Raw genomic sequence first — 9984 nt, 5'->3', positions numbered from 1 at the left:
TCGAGTATAAAAGACAAAGTGCCGATCAAGTGTTCATCAGACGACAACTGTAAGCCGCCTACCAGGAAGACGCACGCCGCCCACCAGCAAGCCGTCGCAACCGCCTACTAGCCGAAAAGAGATGAGCACCTGGCACGGGTTAAAAACTTCAACAAGGACGGCGAGTACATAGGACCATACATCCCGAACGAAAGGGATATTGAGGATCAGCGGATTGAAATCCTGGAACTATTGAGGAACGCCGGCAACAGGGAACTCGAAACCAAGGTAGAATACATATACGCTAATTATAAAGAAAACAAATTTACAATTCGAGAGACATTCGACAGGGCTACAAAAGTCTTAATGACATTGTTAGGGTTATAGAAAAATAAAAAGAAAAACAAATAAATAAAAAAACACGCTTTCATACATATTATAGTGACTCAACAAGAAAGAAATTCTTCATCTTTAAAATAGCTCTTTTACTCAACAAAAAAAAATATTCTTTTACAAAAAAACAAATTTGTTATTTTCTCTTAGAAAAATCCACTCTCATAGAACAAAAAATAACATTTACGTTTGTCCACGCAGTCTCAGCAAAAGGGAAATAATAGTAAGCGTGTGTAAAACAAGCTGTAAAGGTGTTGTCTTTACCTAAAAAATAGCGAAAAAAAACAATAGTGAAGTGATAATCGGGTATAAAAGACAAAGTGCCGATCAAGTGTTCATCAGACGACAACTGTAAGCCGCCTACCAGGAAGACGCACGCCGCCCACCAGCAAGCCGCCGCAGCCGCCTACCAGGAAAACGCCCGCCGCCTACCAGCAAGCCGCCTCAGCCGCCTACCAGCTAACCGCCGCAGCCGCATACCAGGAAGATGTATGCCGCCCACCATCAAGCCGCCTACCAGGAAGACGAACGCCGCCCACCAGCAAGCCGTCGCAACCGCCTACTAGCCGAAAAGAGATGAGCACCTGGCACGGGTTAAAAAACTTCAACAAGGACGGCGAGTACATAGGACCATACATCCCGAACGAAAGGGATATTGAGGATCAGCGGATTGAAATCCTGGAACTATTGAGGAACGCCGGCAACAGGGAACTCGAAACCAAGGTAGAATACATATACGCTAATTATAAAGAAAACAAATTTACAATTCGAGAGACATTCGACAGGGCTACAAAAGTCTTAATGACATTGTTAGGGTTATAGAAAAATAAAAAGAAAAACAAACAAATAAGTATGCCGCCCACCATCAAGCCGCCTACCAGGAAGACGAACGCCGCCCACCAGCAAGCCGTCGCAACCGCCTACTAGCCGAAAAGAGATGAGCACCTGGCACGGGTTAAAAACTTCAACAAGGACGGCGAGTACATAGGACCATACATCCCGAACGAAAGGGATATTGAGGATCAGCGGATTGAAATCCTGGAACTATTGAGGAACGCCGGCAACAGGGAACTCGAAACCAAGGTAGAATACATATACGCTAATTATAAAGAAAACAAATTTACAATTCGAGAGACATTCGACAGGGCTACAAAAGTCTTAATGACATTGTTAGGGTTATAGAAAAATAAAAAGAAAAACAAACAAATAAGTATGCCGCCCACCATCAAGCCGCCTACCAGGAAGACGAACGCCGCCCACCAGCAAGCCGTCGCAACCGCCTACTAGCCGAAAAGAGATGAGCACCTGGCACGGGTTAAAAAATTTAAACAAGGACGGCGAGTACATAGGACCATACATCCCGAACGAAAGGGATATTGAGGATCAGCGGATTGAAATCCTGGAACTATTGAGGAACGCCGGACACAGGGAACTCGAAACCAAGGTAGAATACATATACGCTAATTATAAAGAAAACAAATTTACAATTCGAGAGACATTCGACAGGGCTACAAAAGTCTTAATGACATTGTTAGGGTTATAGAAAAATAAAAAGAAAAACAAATAAATAAAAAAAACCCACTTTCATACATATTATAGTGACTCAACAAGAAAGAAATTCTTCATCTTTAAAATAGCTCTTTTACTCAACAAAAAAAAATATTCTTTTACAAAAAAACAAATTTGTTTTTTTCTCTTAGAAAAATCCACTCTCATAGAACAAAAAATAACATTTACGTTTGTCCACGCAGTCTCAGCAAAAGGGAAATAATAGTGAGCGTGTGTAAAACAAGCTGTAAAGGTGTTGTCTTTACCTAAAAAATAGCGAAAAAAACAATAGTGAAGTGATAATCGGGTATAAAAGACAAAGTGCCGATCAAGTGTTCATCAGACGACAACTGTAAGCCGCCTACCAGGAAGACGCACGCCGCCCACCAGCAAGCCGCCGCAGCCGCCTACCAAGAAAACGCCCGCCGCCCACCAGCAAGCCGCCTCAGCCGCCTACCAGCTAGCCGCCGCAGCCGCATACCAGGAAGATGTATGCCGCCCACCATCAAGCCGCCTACCAGGAAGACGAACGCCGCCCACCAGCAAGCCGTCGCAACCGCCTACTAGCCGAAAAGAGATGAGCACCTGGCACGTGTTAAAAAACTTCAACAAGGACGGCGAGTACATAGGACCATACATCCCGATCGAAAGGGATATTGAGGATCAGCGGATTGAAATCCTGGAACTATTGAGGAACGCCGGCAACAGGGAACTCGAAACCAAGGTAGAATACATATACGCTAATTATAAAGAAAACAAATTTACAATTCGAGAGACATTCGACAGGGCTACAAAAGTCTTAATGACATTGTTAGGGTTATAGAAAAATAAAAAGAAAAACAAATAAATAAAAAACCCGCTTTCATACATATTATAGTGACTCAACAAGAAAGAAATTCTTCATCTTTAAAATAGCTCTTTTACTCAACAAACAAAATCTTCTTTTACATAAAAAAAACAAATTTGTTATTTTCTCTTAGAAAAATCCACTCTCATAGAACAAAAAATAACATTTACGTTTGTCCACGCAGTCTCAGCAAAAGGGAAATAATAGTGAGCGTGTGTAAAACAAGCTGTAAAGGTGTTGTCTTTACCTCAATAAATAGCGAAAAAAAAACAATAGTGAAGTGATACTCGAGTATAAAAGACAAAGTGCCGATCAAGTGTTCATCAGACGACAACTGTAAGCCGCCTACCAGGAAGACGAACGCCGCCCACCAGCAAGCCGTCGCAACCGCCTACTAGCCGAAAAGAGATGAGCACCTGGCACGGGTTAAAAACTTCAACAAGGACGGCGAGTACATAGGACCATACATCCCGAACGAAAGGGATATTGAGGATCAGCGGATTGAAATCCTGGAACTATTGAGGAACGCCGGCAACAGGGAACTCGAAACCAAGGTAGAATACATATACGCTAATTATAAAGAAAACAAATTTACAATTCGAGAGACATTCGACAGGGCTACAAAAGTCTTAATGACATTGTTAGGGTTATAGAAAAATAAAAAGAAAAACAAACAAATAAGTATGCCGCCCACCATCAAGCCGCCTACCAGGAAGACGAACGCCGCCCACCAGCAAGCCGTCGCAACCGCCTACTAGCCGAAAAGAGATGAGCACCTGGCACGGGTTAAAAACTTCAACAAGGACGGCGAGTACATAGGACCATACATCCCGAACGAAAGGGATATTGAGGATCAGCGGATTGAAATCCTGGAACTATTGAGGAACGCCGGCAACAGGGAACTCGAAACCAAGGTAGAATACATATACGCTAATTATAAAGAAAACAAATTTACAATTCGAGAGACATTCGACAGGGCTACAAAAGTCTTAATGACATTGTTAGGGTTATAGAAAAATAAAAAGAAAAACAAATAAATAAAAACCCGCTTTCATACATATTATAGTGACTCAACAAGAAAGAAATTCTTCATCTTTAAAATAGCTCTTTTACTCAACAAAAAAAATATTCTTTTACGTTTGTTAGCCAATAGAACAAAAATAACATTTACGTTTGTCCACGCAGTCTCAGCCGAGAAGCTGTAAAGGTGTTGTCTTTACCTAAAAAATAGCGAAAAAAACAATAGTGAAGTGATAATCCAAGGAAACGCATCACGCAACCGCCGCGCCGCCCACCAGCAAGCCGCCTCAGCCGCCACGCCTACCAGCTAGCCGCCGCAGCCGCATACCAGGAAGATGTATGCCGCCCACCATCAAGCCGCCTACCAGGAAGACGAACGCCGCCCACCAGCAAGCCGTCGCAACCGCCTACTAGCCGAAAAGAGATGAGCACCTGGCACGGGTTAAAAAACTTCAACAAGGACGGCGAGTACATAGGACCATACATCCCGATCGAAAGGGATATTGAGGATCAGCGGATTGAAATCCTGGAACTATTGAGGAACGCCGGCAACAGGGAACTCGAAATCAAGGTAGAATACATATACGCTAATTATAAAGAAAACAAATTTACAATTCGAGAGACATTCGACAGGGCTACAAAAGTCTTAATGACATTGTTAGGGTTATAGAAAAATAAAAAGAAAAACAAATAAATAAAAAAAACCCACTTTCATACATATTATAGTGACTCAACAAGAAAGAAATTCTTCATCTTTAAAATAGCTCTTTTACTCAACAAAAAAAAATATTCTTTTACAAAAAAACAAATTTGTTTTTTTCTCTTAGAAAAATCCACTCTCATAGAACAAAAAATAACATTTACGTTTGTCCACGCAGTCTCAGCAAAAGGGAAATAATAGTGAGCGTGTGTAAAACAAGCTGTAAAGGTGTTGTCTTTACCTCAATAAATAGCGAAAAAAAAACAATAGTGAAGTGATACTCGAGTATAAAAGACAAAGTGCCGATCAAGTGTTCATCAGACGACAACTGTAAGCCGCCTACCAGGAAGACGAACGCCGCCCACCAGCAAGCCGTCGCAACCGCCTACTAGCCGAAAAGAGATGAGCACCTGGCACGGGTTAAAAAATTTCAACAAGGACGGCGAGTACATAGGACCATACATCCCGAACGAAAGGGATATTGAGGATCAGCGGATTGAAATCCTGGAACTATTGAGGAACGCCGGACACAGGGAACTCGAAACCAAGGTAGAATACATATACGCTAATTATAAAGAAAACAAATTTACAATTCGAGAGACATTCGACAGGGCTACAAAAGTCTTAATGACATTGTTAGGGTTATAGAAAAATAAAAAGAAAAACAAACAAATAAGTATGCCGCCCACCATCAAGCCGCCTACCAGGAAGACGAACGCCGCCCACCAGCAAGCCGTCGCAACCGCCTACTAGCCGAAAAGAGATGAGCACCTGGCACGGGTTAAAAAACTTCAACAAGGACGGCGAGTACATAGGACCATACATCCCGAACGAAAGGGATATTGAGGATCAGCGGATTGAAATCCTGGAACTATTGAGGAACGCCGGCAACAGGGAACTCGAAACCAAGGTAGAATACATATACGCTAATTATAAAGAAAACAAATTTACAATTCGAGAGACATTCGACAGGGCTACAAAAGTCTTAATGACATTGTTAGGGTTATAGAAAAATAAAAAGAAAAATAAATAAATAAAAAAACCCGCTTTCGTACATATTAAAGTGACTCAACGAGAAAGAAATTCTTCATCTTTAAAATAGCTCTTTTACTCAACAAAAAAAATCTTCTTTTACAAAAAAAACAAATTTGTTATTTTCTCTTAGAAAAATCCACTCTCATAGAACAAAAAATAACATTTACGTTTGTCCACGCAGTCTCAGCAAAGGGAAATAATAGTGAGCGTGTGTAAAACAAGCTGTAAAGGTGTTGTCTTTACCTAAAAAATAGCGAAAAAAACAATAGTGAAGTGATAATCGGGTATAAAAGACAAAGTGCCGATCAAGTGTTCATCAGACGACAACTGTAAGCCGCCTACCAGGAAGACGCACGCCGCCCACCAGCAAGCCGCCGCAGCAGCCTACCAGGAAAACGCCCGCCGTCCACCAGCAAGCCGCCACAGCCGCCTACCAGGAAGATGTATGCCGCCTACCAGCTAGCCGCCGCAGCCGCATACCAGGAAGATGTATGCCGCCCACCATCAAGCCGCCTACCAGGAAGACGAACGCCGCCCACCAGCAAGCCGTCGCAGCCGTCTACCAGCCGAAAAGGGATGACCTGGCACGAACTGAAGAATTTTAATCAAGACGGCGAGTACATCGGACCCATATACCAAACGAAAAAGACATCGAGGATCAGCGGCTCGAGATCTTGGAGCTGCTGAGGAGCACGGGCAACGCAGAGCTCAAAAAAGGTAGAAAATATTCACGATAATTGTAGAGCTTACAAAATAACAATTAGAGAGACATTCGAGAGAGCAACCGATGTTTTAATGACATTATTAGAGCTATAGAGAAGAATAAAAAACAACTATATAACAAGAAAAAATTTTTGCATTCATACATATTATTATCAACAAGAAAGAAATTATTTAGCTCTTTTACTATCAATTATTACTTATTATTTTTAAATAAATAAAAAAAATCTTCTTTTACAAAAAACAAACAAATAAATTTTTTTCTCTTATAAAAATCCACTTTCATAGAAAGAAAAATAACATTTAAGTTTGTCCACCTTGAACCAAGGACCAGAAATCAAAAAGCAAACCAAGAAAATGCTTCAAAATTATGTAATAGAACACTCGGTGTAACATTACAATTCACTTATCTTACTGGTACCGAAAAAATCCACACAGGAGAAAAAATGGAGATTGATAGTAGATTTTAGACAGCTTAACAAAAAGTTGCTCCCTGATAAATTTCCATTACCTAAAGTAGACTCCATATAAGATCAACTAGGACGAGCTAAATGCTTTAGAACATTAAATCTTAAGTCAGGATATCATCAAATCGTCAAAAAAGTATACAGCTTTTTCAAGCACAGGTGGTCACTATCAATTTAAATGATTACCGTTTGGATTGAACATTTCACCAAATAGTTTTCAACGAATGATGACAATAGCCATGGCAGTAGCCTCACGACAGAATGCATTTTTGTATACGTCGATGACATAGCAGTCGTAGGAGCAGTTCGGGAAATCATCATCTGAAAAATTAAAAAATTAAAAAAAAATCTTCAAATAAAAAAATACTCGAGGATGGTATCATATGACCATCGAGATCTGCTTGGACCTCTCCAGCTGGGACAGTTCCAAAGAAAAATTATTCTTCAGGTCAAAAGAAATTCAAAATGGACGTTGATTATAGAACAAACTTTGAGTGATCGCTAGCCAATGTGCGAGATTTCTTACATATTAGAACAATTGAGAGGTCATAGATATTTTTCAACTCTAGACCTAGCATCTGGTTTACACCAAATAAAAATGTATGAAAAGGATATTGAATAAAAGCATTCACCGTAAATAATGGAAAGTAGGAATATAATAGAATGCCATTTGAGTTAAAAAATAACCCTGCAATTTTTCAAAGAGCATTAGGCTATGTTTTAAGAGATTATATTGGTAATATATGCTACATCTATATAGATGATGTAATTGTTCTAGGAAAACCCCTTGATGAACGTCTTGAAAATTTAGGGAAAATGAAATCATTGAACTCAGCCAATCTAAAGGTACACATAATTCGCTCGACACGAAGTAGAATTCCTCTGTCACATTATAATCCACGAAGGAGTAAAACCGAATCCAAAAAAGATTTAAACGTTTCAAAATGTTCGTCGATTTACTAATATGAAATAGCTAAGATCATTGTTAGGTTTGATGAACTATCATAGACAATTTGCCAAAGATTATACAAAAATAGTAAAACCATTTACTAATATATATAGAGGTGAGAAACCCCTTCACCGAACAAAGAAATTATTTTAACACCCAAACAAATATACTGTTTTGAAAAACTTAAACTTAACCTGTTCTGATATTTTAAATTATCCTTATTATACCGAGCCATTTGTGTTGACAACGGATGCTTCAAATTACGCTTTAGGAGCAGTTTTGTTACAGGGTGAAATCGGAAATAATAAACTCATAAATTTTGTATCTAGATCATTAACGAAAACATAAGAGTCATATTCTAGCAAACCTTTCTCACAGCTAAAACGAGGAAGTTACCTTACGCAATTCATAAACCTTATGTACATGTCGCATAAAGTATAAACAAAAACATGTTATCAAAATAGTCATAGTTACAGTTAGCTGGCCTATATACGATCAGCAACTTAATAGTATATAAGAGATCAGAACCTAAAAGAAATCGCATTTAAACACAACCTCAGAATCGCTCGTTTCTTAATAGTCGGAGGCACTCTCCGGTCGAAGAAGAAAATATGCCTGACTCAGTGTAAAGCCACTTAAAATTAAGATACATACTTAAGCTTAGTTAAAACAAAATATTTCACTTTTTATCTTAAACTCAGCTCAAACTTAAATCAACTTTATGATTGTTGATCCAAATTTAAGCTATTTTTCGACGGAACATAAACCATCATATTTTAGTGAATTCTGGTCAGATTATGATCATCTATGTTTCGTTGGAAAGGTTTTTTGTCATACTTTTATTTTATGTCTGAATATTATGCAAAGTGTTCCAACCCCGACAAGACATCTAGAGAAGACTGATGACATCGTAGAAATTCACATCAAACATCGAGTAAACACCAAGCACCGATTAAACTCCAAGCACCGGTATAAATACATCGTAGAATCAGCAGCAACAAAATGCACGTCGCATATTCCATTAAGGTATTGTAACTTTAAAATGTAATCAAATGGGTTTTTAAAGCTAGGAAATAGGAAGTAATTGAAAACAATATGAAAAAGGAATGAATACTATAAGCGATAAATTCGAAATTTTGAAACATATAGTTATGTTACACACATAGGGTGTAGTTCCAGCTAAACGGAAGCAAAGCAGACATCTACTTCCTCTCGCGAGAACCACACCACAAGATCATCATAGCACCCTCCCATGGTTCGGCACAGCGAAACATCGCAGAACACATTTTATGCTGAGCTAGCATAAAATGTGCCATGCCCGATGGAGCAGCGATCACCAGCATCTACCCGTAGACAACCGTCGTGGAGCATCCGCCCGAACACAACCGTCGTAGAACATCCGCCCGAAGATGACATCGTGAAACATCGGCGCAATAGGCTTAGGCTCGAGTTAGTTAGGACTAGGGAGTTTAAGGCAGTTCAGAATTGTAACTCACCAGCGATAGACGCATTAGGTTGATTAAGAAAAATAAATGTTTTTTTTATAAGACTTAATATGTCCCTCGCATAACTGGCGCAGCCGTCCGGAGTGTTAAATGCTTAAAGTGTAACAAGTGGAAAGGCGGAACCTAATAAATTTCGTCGAAGCGATCCCGCAAAAGCATCCAGAGCACCAAAGGAAATAATTTCCGCCGAGGAGTAGAGGATCCCCCGCGCTTCAAGTATCCAGTAACTGGCAAAGTTAGCACGAACCCGCGACACGACAGCAATAACGTAAGTATTTTGTTTATTTCTGTGCACGAATTCATACTACCAGATAGGTGAAGCTTTCGTGGGAGAACTACAAGATAGGGCCCACGGAAATAGTGTAAAGTGAAGTGACAATTACTTACAACGAAATCGCGAGTGTACAAGTTTAAAAAGTTAATGTGTATGCGCACTACCAGATAGACGTGATATATTGACTCGTTAAAGTTTGTGACATTCACGTCCTTGCAAGGCACTACCAGATAGACCGTGCAAGTAGAAAGTATACATACTATTAGATAGGTGTTACTTTTACACAATTTTCGCACTACAAGATAGACGAAATTTGCGACATCGTAGGGAGTACTACCAGATAGGGCCCGCGATACCAGATAAAACAAAACAAGTTAATGCCGAAGTTACCCAAAACACAAAACGCTCTAAGGAAAGCAAGGGAACTGTTCAGTAAAAAACTTGGCAACACCGATTCGGATACGGAAAACTCTAGTTCGGAACACTCCGAAGAGTATTCACATATTCCACTTAAATCGGATATTCCATTAGTCAATTCGTTGAACTT

At 39.8% G+C, this 9984-nt stretch overlaps 1 protein-coding gene across 1 annotated transcript in view; it reads right to left on the bottom strand.

The window, feature by feature from the left end:
- Nucleotides 1–6854: 6854 nt before the first annotated feature.
- Nucleotides 6855–9984, bottom strand: part of LOC120908614 (translin-associated protein X-like) — a 67342-nt gene continuing 64212 nt past the window's right edge. Inside the window, exon 3 of the mRNA XM_040319809.1 lies at nt 6855–7030. The gene's annotated coding sequence lies outside the window, so the exon portion shown is untranslated. The remainder of the gene's footprint in view (nt 7031–9984) is intronic.

This window comes from Anopheles arabiensis, chromosome 2 (assembly GCF_016920715.1).
Source record: "Anopheles arabiensis isolate DONGOLA chromosome 2, AaraD3, whole genome shotgun sequence".
In the NCBI taxonomy this organism is placed as follows: Eukaryota; Metazoa; Arthropoda; class Insecta; order Diptera; family Culicidae; genus Anopheles; species Anopheles arabiensis.
This window is presented reverse-complemented; position numbering and strand designations above follow the sequence as displayed.